This window comes from Mesoplodon mirus (assembly GCF_964341445.2).
Source record: "Mesoplodon mirus genome assembly, chromosome: X".
Taxonomy (NCBI): domain Eukaryota; kingdom Metazoa; phylum Chordata; class Mammalia; order Artiodactyla; family Ziphiidae; genus Mesoplodon; species Mesoplodon mirus.
The window spans coordinates 5215633-5231183 of NC_138981.1; positions in this window are offsets into that span (position 1 = coordinate 5215633).

Sequence of the window (15551 nt, forward strand, 5' to 3'; positions counted from 1 at the left end):
TTCCGATGAATGGATAAAGAAGATGTGGCACATATATACAATGGAATATTACTCAGCCATAAAAAGAAATGAAATTGAGCTATTTGTAATGAGGTGGATAGACCTAGGGTCTGCCATACAGAGTGAAGTAAGTCAGAAATTGAAAGACAAATACCGTATGCTAACACATACATATGGAATTTGAGGAAAAACAAAAAAAGAAACCTCTTTATTCTTAATTGTCACTATTTTATTAATCTAGCTTGCATATTGCAAGTTATCAAGTTAATGCATCAGACCAAATTTTTTTTCTCTTTTTGGCAATTTGCATATGACTTAATTTAGAATTTTATTGCTGAACTTTCAAAATCCAACTGTTGCATGATGGATAGGCAAGACATCACAACCAAGTTGGCAAAGAAGGAGAGCTTACATATATTAGATAGATAGATACACAGATACAGAGAGATAGAAATAAATATAATTAGATGTAAATGTTGGTATGACCATGCACACGTACATGTACGTCCAAATTCCCTATCACTATTCACTGAGAGGACCTGGGAGATGCATCGCACCAATAAGACTGCTATTTGGCTGATAAGTTTTGTTTACACGTACCATAAATATAAATACCAATTTCTACTACCTTTGGAGAAATAGCTGATTCCAGAGCTGGGGCAGAGAAGGGATAAGATAAGCCTGGAGAGTACTGTTCCAGAAAGCAAGGAATTGCTCAAAGAGTGATGGGGATCTCTCAAAAATAGCCGAAACATAGAAACAACCTAAATGTCCATCGACAGATGAATGTATAAAGAAGATGTGGTACATATGTACTGGGTTGGCCAAAAAGTTCAATTACGTTTTTCCATAACATCTTATAGAAAAACCCAAACAAACTTTTTGGCCAGCCCAATACAATGGAATACTATTCAACCATTAAAAATGAAATAATGCCATTTGTAGCAACTTGGATGGACCAAGAAATGATCGTACTAAGTCAGTCAGACAGAGAAAGACAAATACCGCATGATATCACTCAGATGTGGAATCCAAAATATGGCACAAATGAATATATCTATGAAATACAAACAGACCCATAGCCATAGACAACAGACTTGTGGTTGCCAAGGAGAATGGGGGAAGGGAGAGGGATGGACTAGGAGTTTGGGGTTGGTAGATGCACACTACTATTTTTAGAATGTATAAACAACAAGGTGTTACTGTATAGCACAGGGAACTATACTCAGTATCCTGTGATAAACAATAATGGAAAATAATATGAAAAAAATATATATACATATAATGGAAACTAATATAAAACACTATATATATATATTTATTTTTTATTTATTTATTTAAAAAACTGAGTTACTTTGCTGTACAGCAGAGACTGGCCCAACATTGTAAACTATATTTCAATTAAAAAGAAGAAAAGGAAAGTGGAATCAGCCAAAACAGGCTCCCACTGACCAAACTGAGGAAAATCTGAGCATAAAAATGCATGATGATCATAGGTTATGATCCATTAGAAAAGGAAACCCCAGGTCCATACACATTTAAACAAATGGAAATCTAAGTAAAGAACATGATATTTATGTGATTTAAAAATACTTCCCCACAAGGTACTTAATGTAAAAGGGAATAGAGTAAGTTCATTGGGAAGAAGCTTGGCAGATATCACTTTGAACCAAGGTTAAGCCACTTCTCATCTGGTAAGATGCAATGAGAAGGTACCACCACCTACCTCAATGAGAAGGAAATCACCTGTGATTTTCCTGTGAATCATGAGAACACAGCAGATAAACTCCAAAGGAGGGAAATCCTATAAAATAAGTGTAGTGGGTTGAATACTTTATCCCTCTGATATTCATGTCCACTCAGCATCTCAGAATGTGACCTTATTTGGAACTAGGTGTTTGCAGATATAATTCATTAAGAATATCAGGATGAGATCATCGTAAGTGTAGGGAGAGTCCTAAGTCCAGTGACTGATGTCCTTATGGGAATATAAGAGGACAGAGACACACAGGGAAGAAGCTCCTGTGAAGACAGAGGTAGATATTAAAGTGACACTGCCATAAGCCAAGAAATGCCCAGGATTGCCAGCAACCACAAGTTAGGGGAGAGGCCCTGGAGCAGCTTTTTCTTCAATGCCTCCAGCAGGAACCAACCTCGCCAACACCTTGATGTTTGGACTTCTGGTCGACTGAACTGTGAAAGAATAACTTTGTGCTGTTCTAAGCTACCCAGATTTTGGCAGTTGTTACAGCAGCCCTAGGAAACTAAGAGGATAACAGACTCATAATTTTCCAAACTCCCGGGTCCATGAAGTCAAAAAAAAAAAAAAAAAAGACTATAACATGGTCTAGACTGAAGGAAACTGAAGAGATGTGAAGACCCAGTGGAACCTATGATTCTTACCTGAGTTCTTTTCTCATAAAAGACATTCTTGGGACAACTGGTGAAACATGAATCAACCCTGAGGACACACATCAATATTAATTCCCTGATTTTATTATACTGTGCCTGTGTAGGAGAATGTCCTTATTTATAGTAAGTATAAGGGAAAGTGAGTGCTTGGCAGTTTGTGGGACACCAGGTGGGGGAACTGACTCACAGGTGATTGGGGATAAGTTGCTACTCAATAGCCAATATATATGATTCTTTAAAGTTGCTATTGTTTAAAAATGTCCACCTGTTTAGTAACCGGGGAAATGTAAGTTGAAGCAAAAATAGGATTAGAAAAAATTAGTAAGCCTGAGGAAATGGAGCATCGAAAAAATAAGGAGTGGTAGGACTTCTTGCTCAGTGCTATGTGTGTGAAAGAGTTGCTTGCGTCTGCCTTAGAGAGGAGTTGGCAGTATCTACTCAAGTTTAAGCTATGTGTAACCTGTGACAACTCAGCAGTCCCACTGTGCATAGGCACCCTTGAGTTTTACACACATTGTACAAGAAAACATGTCTGAGGAGGGTCGTACCAATGTTATTTGTGAATCTTGGAAACTTGAAATGACTGAAATGTCCATCAATAGAAACATGGACAAAGAAACTGTGATATGTGGATACAATAGTTGAAAGGATTGAGCCTGACGTACAGTTATAGCAGAGATCCGTCTTGACGATAAAAGGTCAAGTGACAAAAATGAGTTAAAAAGGAAACAACCCAATCCAACAAAGGGCAGAAGACCTAAATACACATCTCTCCAAAGAAGATATACAGATTGCCAACAAACACATGAAAGAATGCGCAACATCATTAATCATTAGAGAAATGCAAATCAAAACTACAATGAGATATCATCTCACACCGATCAGGATGGCCATCATCAAAAAATCTATAAAAATAAATGCTGGAGAGGGTGTGGAGAAAAGGGAACACTCTTGCACTGTTGGTGGGAATGTAAATTGATACAGCCACTATGGAGAACAGTATGGAGGTTCCTTAAAAAACTACAAATACAACTACCATATGACCCAGCAATCCCACTACTGGGCATCTACCCTGAGAAAACCATAATTCAAAAAGAGTCATGTACCAAAATGTTCATTGCAGCTCTATTTACAATAGCCCAGAGATGGAAACAACCTAAGTGTCCATCATCCGGTGAATGGATAAAGAAGATGTGGCACATATATACAATGGAATATTACTCAGCCATAAAAAGAAACGAAATTCAGCTATTTGTAGTGAGGTGGATGGACCTAGAGTCTGTCATACAGAGTGAAGTAAGTCAGAAAGAGAGACAAATACCATATGCTAACTCATATATATGGAATTTAAGGGGAAAAAAAAGAAACCTCTTTATTCTTAATTGTCACTATTTTATTATTCTAGCATGCATATTGCAAGTTATCAAATTATTGCATAAGACCAAAATATTTTTTCTCTTTTTGGCAATTTGCATATGACTTAATTTAGAATTTTATTGCAGAACTTTCAACATCCAACTGTTGAATGATGGACAGGCAAGACATCACAACCAAGTTGGCAAAGAAAGAGAGCTTACATATATTAGATAGATAGGTACACAGATACAGAGACATAGAAATCAATATACTTGGATGTAAATGTTGGTATGACAATGCACACGTACATATACGTCCATATTCCCTATCACTATTCACTGAGAGGACCTGGGAGATGCATCACACCAATAAGACTGTTATTTGGCTGATAAGTTTTGTTTGTACGTACCATAAGTATAAATACCATTTTCTACTATAAGGAATTACAACCTTTGGAGAAATAGCTGATTCCAGAGCTGCAGCAGAGAAGGCACAAGATAAGCCTGGAGAGTACTGTTCCAGAAAGCAAGGAATTGCTCAAAGAGTGATGAGGATCTGTCAAAAATAGCCAAAACATAGAAACAACCTAAATGTCCATCGACAGCTGAATGTATAAAGAAGATGTGGTACATATGTATTGGGTTGGCCAAAAAGTTCATTTATGTTTTTCCAGAACATCTTACGGAAAAATCCAAACAAACTTTTTGGCCAACCCAATACAATGGAATACTATGCAGCCATTAAAAATGAAATAATGCCATTTGTAGCAACTTGGATGGACCAAGGAATGATCATACTAAGCAAGTCAGACAGAAAGACAAATACCGCATGATATCACTCATATGTGGAATCCAAAATATGGCACAAATGAACTTATCTATGAAATAGAAACAGATGCATAGCCATAGACGACAGACTTGTGGTTGCCAAGGAGGATGGGGGAAGGGAAAGGGATGGACTGGGAGTTTGGGGTTGGTAGATGCACACTACTACATTTAGAATGTATAAACAACAAGGTGTTACTGTATAGCACAGGGAACTCTACTCACTACCCTGTGATAAACCGTAATGGAAAATAATATAAAAAACTATATATATATATAATATCCTGTGATAAACCATAATGGAAAATAATATTAAAAACTATATGAATATATGTATAACTGAGTCACTTTGCTGTACAGCAGAGATTGGCCCAACATTATAAACTATATTTCAATTAAAAAGAAGAAAAGGAGAAAGGAATCAGCCAAAATAGGCTCCCATTGACCAAACTGAGGAAAACTGGACCATAAAAATGCATGATGATCATAGATTATAATCCATTAAATAGAAGAGAAAACCACAAGTCCATGCACATCTAAACAAATGGAAATCTTAGTAAACAACATGATATTTAGGTGATTTGAAAATACTTCCCCACAAGGTAGTTAATATAAAAGGGAATAGAGTAAGTTCATTGGGAAGAAGCTTGGCAGATATCACTTTTGACCAAGGTTAAGCCACTTCTCATCTGCTAAGATGCAATGAGAAGGTACCACCACCTACCTCAATGAGAAGGAAATCACCTGTGATTTTCCTGCCAATCTTGAGGACACAGCAGATAAACTCCAAAGGAGGGAAATCCTATAAAATAAGTGTAGTGGCTTGAATAGTATACCCCTCTGATATTCATGTCCACCCAGCATCTCAGAATGTGACCTTATTTGGAACGAGGTCTTTGCAGATATAATTCATTAAGAATATCAAGATGAGATCATCCTACATTTAGGGAGAGTCCTAAGTCCAGTGACTGATGTCCTTATGGGAATATAAGAGGACAGAGACACACAGGGAAGAAGCTACTGTGAAGCCAGAGATAGATATTAAAGTGACACTACGACAAGCCAAGAAATGCCCAGGATTGCCAGCAACCAGAAGAAGCTAGGGGAGAGGCCCTGGAGCAGCTTTTTCCTCAAAGCCTCCAGCAGGAACCAAGCTCGCCAACACCTTGATGTTTGGACTTCTGGTCTACTGAACTGTGAAAGAATAACTTTGTGCTGTTCTAAGCTACCCCCATCGTGGCAGTTGTCACAGCAGCCGTAGGAAACTAAGCGGATAACAGACTCATAATCTTCCAAACTCCAGGTCCATGAAGTCAAAAAAAAAAAAAAAAGACTATAACATGGTCTAGACTGAAGGAAACTGAAGAGATGTGAAGGCCACGTGGAACCTATGATTCTTACCTGAGTTCTTTTGTCATAAAAGACATTCTTGGGACAACTGGTGAAACATGAATCAACCCCGAGGACACACATCAATATTAATTCCCTGATTTTATTATATTGTGCCTGTGTAGGAGAATGTCCTTATTTATAGGAAGTATAAGGGAAAGTGCTTGGCAGTTGGGGGGACGGCAGGTGGGGGAAATAACTCACAGGTGATTGGGGATAACTTGCTACTCAATAGCCAATATTTATGATTCTTTAAAGTTGCTATTGTTTACAAATGTCCACCTGTCTAGTAACCGGGGAAATGTAAGTTGAAGCAAAAATAGGATTAGAAAAAATTAGTAAGCCTGAGGAAATGGAGCATCGAAAAAATAAGGAGTGGTAGGACTTCTTGCTCAGTGCTATGTGTGTGAAAGAGGAGCGTGTGCCTCAGAGAGGAGTTGGCAGTATCTACTCAAGGTCAAGCTGTGTGTAACCTGTGACGACTCAGCAGTCCCACCTGTGCATAGGCACCCTTGAGTTTTACACACATTGTACAAGAAAACATGTCTGAGGAGGGTCGTACCAACGTTATTTGTGAATCTTGGAAACTTGAAATGACTGAAATGTCCATCGATAGAAACATGGACAAAGAAAGTGTGATATGTTGATACAATAGTTGAAAGGATTGAGCCTGACATACAGTTTATAGCAGGGCTCCATCTTGACGATAAAAGGTCAAGTGACAAAAATGAGTTAAAAAGGAAACAACCCAATCCAACAAAGGGCAGAAGACCTAAATACACATTTCTCCAAAGAAGATATACAGATTGCCAACAAACACATGAAAGAATGCTCAACATCATTAGTCATTAGAGAAATGCAAATCAAAACTACAATGAGATATCATCTCACACCAGTCAGAATGGCCATCATCAAGAAATCTAGAAACAATAAATGCTGGAGAGGGTGTGGAGAAAAGGGAACCCTCTTGCACTGTTGGTGAGAATGTAAATTGATACAGCCACTATGGAGAACAGAATGGAGGTTCCTTAAAAACCTACAGATAGAACTACCATATGACCCAGCAATCCCACTACTGGGCATATACCCTGAGAAAGCGTTAATTCAAAAAGAGTCATGTACCACAATGTTCACGGCAGCTGTATTTACAATAGCCAGGAGATGGAAACAATCTAAGCATCCATCATCAGATGAATGGATAAAGAAGATGTGGCACATATATACAATGGAATATTACTCAGCCATAAAAAGAAACGAAATTGAGCTGTTTATAATGAAGTGGATGGACCTAGAGTCTGTCATACAGAGTGAAGTAAATCAGAAAGAGAAAAACAAACACCATATGCTAACACATATATATGGAATCTAAAAAAAAAAAAAAAAAGAAATCGTTCTGAAGAACCTAGGGGCAGGAGAGGAATAAAGAAGCAGACCTAGTAGAGAATGGACTTGAGGACACGTGGAGGGGGAAGGGTAAGCTGGGACGAAGTGAGAGAGTGGCATGGACTTATATACACTACCAAATGTCAAACAGATAGCTAGTGGGAAGCAGCTGCATAGCACAGGGAGATTAGCTCGGTGCTTTGTGACCACCTAGAGGGGTGGGATAGGGAGGGTGGGAGGGAGGGTGACGCAAGAGGGAAGAGACATGGGAACATATGTATATGTATAACTGATTCACTTTGTTATAAAGCAGAAACTAGCACGCCATTGTAAAGTAATTATACTCCGATAAAGATGTAAAAAAATAAAGAAAAGACAGTATGGTACTGGCAGAAAAACAGAAATATACATCAGTGGAACAGGAAAGAAAGCCCAGAGATAAACCCACACACATATGTTCACCTTATCTTTGATAAAGGAGGCAAGAATGTACAGTGGAGAAAGGACAGCCTCTTCAATAAGTGGTGCTTGGAAAACTGGACACCTACATGTACAAGTATGAGATTAGAACACTCCCTAACACCATACACAGAAATATGCTCAAAATGGATTAAAGACCTAAATGTAAGGCCAGATACCATCAAACTCTTAGAGGAAAACATAGGCAGAACACTCTATGACATAAATCACAGCAAGATCCTTTTTTATCCACCTCCTAGAGAAATGGAAATAAAAACAAAAATAAACACATGGGACCTAATGAAACTTCAAAGCTTTTGCACAGCAAAGGAAACCATAAACAAGACCAAAAGACAACCCTCAGAATGGGAGAAAATAGTTGCAAATGAAGCAGCTGACAAAGGATTAATCTACAAAATTTAGAAGCTGCTCATGCAGCTCAGTAACAAAAAAACAAACAACCCAATCCAAAAATGGGCAGAAGACCTAAAGAGATATTTCTCCAAAGAAGATATACAGATTGCCAACAAACACATGAAAGAATGCTCAACATCATTAATCATTAGAGAAATGCAAATCAAAACTACAATGAGGTATCACCTCACACTATTTAGAATGGGCATCATCAGAAAATCTACAAACAACAAATACTGGAGAGGGTGTGGAGAAAAGTGATTCCTCTTACACTGTTGGTGGGAATGTAAATTTATACAGCCACTATGGAGCACAGTATGGAGGTTCCTTAAGAAACTGAAAATAGAATTACCACATGATCCAGCAATCCAAGTACTGGGCGTATACCCAGAGAAAACCATAATTCAAAAAGACACATGCACCCCAATGTTCACTGAAGCACTATTTACAATAGCCAGGTCATGGAAGCAACCTAAATGCCCATCAACAGACGAATGGATAAGGAAGATGTGGTACATATATACAATGGAGTATTACTCAGCCATAAAAAGGAATGAAACTGAGTCATCTGTTGTGACTTGGTGGACCTAGAGACTGTCATACAGAGTGAAGTAAGTCAGAAAGAGAAAAACAAATATCGTATATTAACACATGTATGTGGAACCTAGAAAAATGGTACAGATGAACCGGTTTGCAGGGCAGAAGTTGAGACACAGATGTAGAGAAGAAACGTATGGACACCAAGGGTGGAAAACTGCGGTGGGGTGGGGATCGTGGTGTGCTGAACTGGGCGATTGGGATTGACATGTAACAGTGATGTGTATAAAATTGATGACTAATAAGAACCTGCAATATAAAAAAACAAACAAAAAAACAACTAATACTAAACCTTCTTTGGGTTATTTGTATGGAAATATGTTAACATAAATGTTTCAGACATTACATGAAATTTCTAAATATCTTATGTTATAAGTCATTATTCTAGTTATTTAAAATGTATATCTCAGAAATAACTAAATTTCCATGTCAATTGCATTATTATGAACTTTCAGCAAATCTTTAACCGTGGTCATTTTTAAGTCTTTTGTCATTTACAGACAGTTCTGGTTGTACTCTGATGCTTTTGCAAAATGTTCCTATAAAAGGGTTTCATCTTCAAAGAATTCATGGAAAAGACTCTGACAAGTACAGGTTTCTGGTAACTGACCATACTGCTGAACTGAATGAATAAGCATTTTCAGAACTCTAAAGGAAAACTGATGAATTCATAAAAGTGCTAACAAAAGATCGAGATGAAAAAAAATTAATTAAATGGGACTGAGTGAACTGATGAGGATGATTATAATTTTCGTGACTTTCTGTTTGAATAAAGAAAAAAAAATCCCTCCCACACAAAAAAAGAACTTAGGGTGAGAGAAGAAATAAATATTTCAAACATAGTACTGATTATTTATTCTACCATGCCATATTTGAAGGGTGATTTTTTTTTAATAAAGGCATTTTAAACAGAAATTGAGAACTTCAGTGACTCTGATGTTCTAAAATTTGTTTAGAATAGTGTTTTCAGACTCTAGCTTCTGACTCGTTAGCAGCTGTGAAATCATTTAAATGTCATGACAATATTTTTTAATAAAATGTGATAAAAATATCAAAAATGCAAATCAAAACTACAATGAGATATCATCTCACACCAGTCAGAATGGCCATCATCAAAAAATCTAGAAACAATAAATGCTGGAGAGGGTGTGGACAAAAGGGAACACTCTTGCACTGCTGGTGGGAATGTGAATTGGTACAGCCACTATGGAGAACGGTATGGAGGTTCCTTAAAAAACTACAAATAGAACTACCATATGACCCAGCAATCCCACTACTGGGCATATACCCCGAGAAAACCATAATTCAAAAAGAGACATGTACCAAAATGTTCATAGCAGCCCTATTTACAATAGCCCGGAGATGGAAACAACCAAAGTGTCCATCATCGGATGAATGGATAAAGAAGATGTGGCACATGTATACAATGGAATATTACTCAGCCATAAAAAGAAATGAAATTGAGCTATTTGTAATGAGGTGGATAGACCTACAGTCTGTCATACAGAGTGACGTAAGTCAGAAAGAGAAAAACAAATACTGTATGCTAACACATATATATGGAATTTAAGGAAAAAAATGTCATGAAGAACATAGGGGTAAGACAGGAATAAAGACACAGACCTACTAGAGAATGGACTTGAGGATATGGGGAGGGGGAAGGGGAAGCTGTGACAAAGTGAAAGAGCGGCATGGACATATATACACTACCAAACGTGAGGTAGATAGCTAGTGGGAAGCAGCCGCATAGCACAGGGAGATCAGCTCGGTGCTTTGTGACCGCCTGGAGGGGTGGGATAGGGAGGGTGGGAGGGAGACGCAAAAGGGAGGGGATATGGAAACATATGTATATGTATAACTGATTAAATTTGTTATAAAGCAAAAAAAAAAATAAATAAAATAAAAAATAAAAAATAAAGAATGAAGCTATAATGACAAAAAAAAGAATTACACATAATGAGAGTATTGTCTTATGAAATTATTTTTAATTTTTTAATTTATGTATACACATGTGTATGTAAAATATATGCATATAGGTCTTGGATCACCATATAAAGTAGGTCATATTCAAGAAAGGTTGGAAATTTACAGATTCCCCTGGTGGTGCAGTGCTTAAGAATCTGCCTGCCAATGCAGGGAACATGGGTTCGAGCTGTGGTCCGGGAAGATCCCACATACTGCACAGCAACTAAGGCCGTGCGCCACAACTACTAAGCCTGTGCTCTAGAGCCCATGAGCCACAACTACTGAGCCCACATGCTCCTAGAGCCCGTGCTCTGCAACAAGAGAAGCCACCACAATGAGAAGCCCACAGACCACAACGAAGAATATCCCCCGCTCGCTGCAACTAGAGAAAGCCCCATACAGCGACAAAGACCCAATGCAGCCTAAATTAATTAATTAATTTTTTAAAAAGTCATTTACAAAAGAAAAGAGAGGTTGGAAATCTCTGAAGAGAATGGTGTACCAAGCATCACAATATATAGGTGGTTTTAACGGGCAATCAAACAATCTTCCTGTGTTTGGAAACAAGTTTTCAGATTGTAAAACCAGAAAACCCGCTCAAATTCAATCATGTATTCAGTTCTCAGTGTGCTAGGCAGGGATTTACAAAGCTGCTAATCTAACAACACATTTGATAGTGAAACATGAGGAATGATAGTAGAGCAGCCCATACAATCTCCTTCAGCTTTAGTGTGTTAAAACTATCATATTCAAATGATGGTTCTCCTCCTCATACTGCAAGTAAATTCCAATGAAGCACCAAACCCCTCATTCGGAGACAAATGGTGAGTCTTTGTCTCTGTAACTGACAACCTAATTGAAATCCTTTTGTGTTTACCAACCTTTTAATGCTTTAGGAAGACAGATATCCTACTGTAAAACAGTGCCCCCCTTCACAGGGATTTTTAAACACAAGACATTAAGAGAAAGATGATTTGCAAGGCTTCATCTACTTTTTCCCTAGTTGTTGAGGAACTGATGCATTTTAACTCTTTCAACTATACTTGGGTAGCAAGTAGAAGACAGTGGCTCTGGCTATCTTAAAGTCAGAGAGAGGGAATTCCCTGGCGGTCCAGTGATGAGGATTCCGCCCTTTCACTTTCACTGGATCGATCCCTGGTCAGGGAACTGAGTTCCCACAAGCCAGGTGGTTGGAGCCAAATAAACACAGTCACACAGAGAGTGCCCTCAAGGGACATGACCAGGCGGCTCCCACAGTCAGCAGTGATGGAGGCCCGGGGTTCTGAACAGTGCCAGGGCTTGACTGTCTTGCATCAGGTTGGCTGTCCCAGAGCACTGCTTCTGCCTTGTGCTGCAGGACATCTGCCTGTGGCTGTGTCACTGCTCCCCGGCTAAGTCTCACTCCACTCACTCATTCTGCATCACGCACTCTCTCTGCTTCCACCCACACCTCTAGTGATCAGAGCCCGTCCTCCAGCGCAATGACCCAAATGCTCAGTCCGGACTGATCTGTATTCCTGCTTCTGCCATAGACAGTCGAAGTAGTTTTCCACTAACTAGTCCACTAGATGGTAGTAGAGGGGATACCCAAGGGAATTACCTGGGTTTCATGGACATTCCTCCCTCCCCTCATTGTACAGCAGCAAATCTATCTCCCTTTGAGCTACAGATGGCATATCTGTGTCCCCCCGACAAAAAAAACCATAGGTTGAAATCCTAACCCCTAAGGCGATGGTAACAGGAAGTGGGGCCTTTGGGAGATGGTTAGATCATAAGGGTGGAGTCCTTATGAATGGGATTAGCGTCTTTAAGAAACGACCTGGAAAGCTTACTCACCCCTTCCACCCTGTGAAGACACTGAATCGGCCAGTGCCTTGATCTTGGACTTCCTAGTCTTTAGAACAGGGAGCAATGTCTGTGGTTTTCTGTTACAGCAGCCTGAATGGACTAAGATGCCTTGCTAGGGGTGATGACATCCTCCGTCTACTACCATTGCTTCTGTGCATCCCGTACAAGGAGCCATGAAAAGTGGCAGTGAAATGCATCCCTTCCCTCATCTGTGCTTCCAACAAACTACCTTTACCTTATTTCAAGATCAAGTTGGATATGCTATTATGAGTTGGGCAAGACTGCATATTCAGAGATGCTTTCTATATATAACAAGGAAAAGATTGAATCCTATTCTTGCCCCTCTTGAAGTCCGTCAAGAGAAAGGGATATTAAAAAAAAAAAAGAGAGAGCAGGAGAATTATCCCAAGGGGACATATGTGAGGATACATAACTATATGTATTAGCATTTAGTCAGCAAAGCTTTGAGTTGTGTCAATAGGGGCAAAATTAAGCGCAGAGGTGAGCAATTATGTGAATTCAGCCCACCTAAACTGTCAGTCTGTGAACAATGATAATAACTACTTTTAATAGTACTATAATATAAAGTTATAATGAAATAATAATACTGTTACTCTTATATAATAGCAATTATTATTATTACTGAAGTTTATCCACTTTTCCTCATCTGCAGTTATTGCTTTTCCTCCCACTTCAAGTTATGTGGATAATTACTTCAAATTGCAGTTTTATTTTGCTATAGTGTAGACATAACTCAGGCCAGAAAAACCCTCAAAACTCTGAATTTCCCTAATTATTGGTTCCTCAACTGTAAAAGTAATGCCCTAGATCCAGAAACACTTCTATGACATATATATATATATATATAATTATATGTATGTGTTTTAGTCATCAGGAAAAAAAGCAGCATAAATGAAATGTGTCCATGCTAACTGCCCATGTCTGTTTAGAATCATAATTCGATGCTCAGAGCCTCAAAGCTCTTTCTTTGCAAGCTTCTCATATGCATACACAATGCCCCATATTGGGAAAACAGAATGTAAGAGAGTTTTGTGGTTTTTTTTTTTTTTTTTTTTAAATATACTGCTTGGTCCTTTCACACATTACTTAACTTCAAAACCAAATCTATTTTCTCTAATTGTCAGTGGAAGCAGTGGGTTACCATAGTTACAAAGTAAAGAGTGTTACTGAAAAGAAGAAAAGACTAATGAAATTTTAAATGACAGATTCAAAGATATTAGGAAATTACCCCAACAGGGAAATGGGCACTTATCAAGCTGCCAGTCACAGTAATTACCGAGCAAACCTATCAGGATCTGGGTCAGAAAGTCTCTTCAGACGTTCCATACACCTGTGCTACAGCGCTCTGAAGGGCTGGTCCCAATAAGATGGGCACCCTGTCGTTAGCACCCTTTTCTGTCACTATAGCTGCATGAGGACGCACTGTAACCACCACGCAGCACGGGCTGTGACGGGCCTCAGCTGAGGAGCTGGCACAGCACACCTGGAGGACACTGATGCTACAGATGAGGTACTGTATTACGGTGCCACGTCCCCCAAGTGTTAGAAAGTTGTTGCCCTGCAGACCCATCTTTCGACCATCTTACAGGATTTTTCAAGGCAAGTACCATCCACTCACATGGTCAAAGACATACGTAGAAGGTACGATACAGTTTTTAAAAGTCTAACATATGAAGGTTTGTTTTTGCTCAGGGGGAGGAATCGATGAGTAATTTATTGAAATAGCATACACATAGATTATTCACATAAAATAATGGGTAAGGGGAAAATCTAGTGAATAAACAGATGGAAGAATGGAGAATCCATCCACTTCAAGTCACTCATGAGAACAACATATTAAGATTTAACTACGTTTGCTAGAGTAGGAAAAACACAGACCCCCAAGAAACATCACTACTCTCCGAGTCCTGGCATGACTCGTAAGAAAACAAGCAGTAGTTGGTGTTTCTGTGCTAAAAGTTGTGTATTTTGGGCTTCTAAGAACCATAAAATTGACTTAAAGAATGGTTTCAAACGGTAAAAAGAGAAATGCAAAACAATTAAAGACGTGCAATTAAACTGGTTTGTGTCTCACTGCTTCATAGTAATTAAGAGCTTGTGCTTGGAAAAGCACCATAAAAACGAGTTAAGATTTAAAACGGGTGTACATGAGTCAGTGTAAACCTACACACAAGTCAAGTGACAGGACAACTACTCAAAACATGGAAGACCTGGGGTCAGTATAGCATGATTTAAAAATAATGAAGGAACGATGATTCTGGATTGAATTATTATTTGCTAGGCTACTTGGTTGACTTGGTTCTTCATGTCTAGTAGTATTTTATCCATTTAAGTTCTTAGAGTACCTATGTCTGGTACACACAGTAATGGCTGAACACTTGGTGAAGTATGGCCTTGAAGGAACAGGAAGAGAAAGACAGAGAAACCAGGACAGAGAAAGAGCTGGGGAGGTAAGGACAGAGAATATTAACAGGGAGGCGTCAGAAGAGCCTGACAATCACGTTAGCTAGCGAGCAGCTTTACGGAGGACGAGGACTAAGGAAGACATAGCTAATTGCAAACTCTGGGCTTCCGGTTACTCTCTGCTATTCACCTTTCTACCTCCACACCAGAAACAACTGTACACAGCCAGGAAAAGCAAGCCTTTGTTGCTCCACCCCTTGTTAAAGGCCTTTCATGATGCTGACTATTTCTCACATCCTTCCTGGCCCACCTGAGAGGGAGTAGGGTGCAGCCTGAGAACATGCTTCCTTCCGTTCTGGAACGACAGGACACTGTTGTCTCCTGGCAACACCCGTGCTTCACGTCTAAAGGGTGCTGACACATTATCCGTGCAGAGAATGTGCACACCACGACCCTCATGTTCAACATTCCATGGTTTCC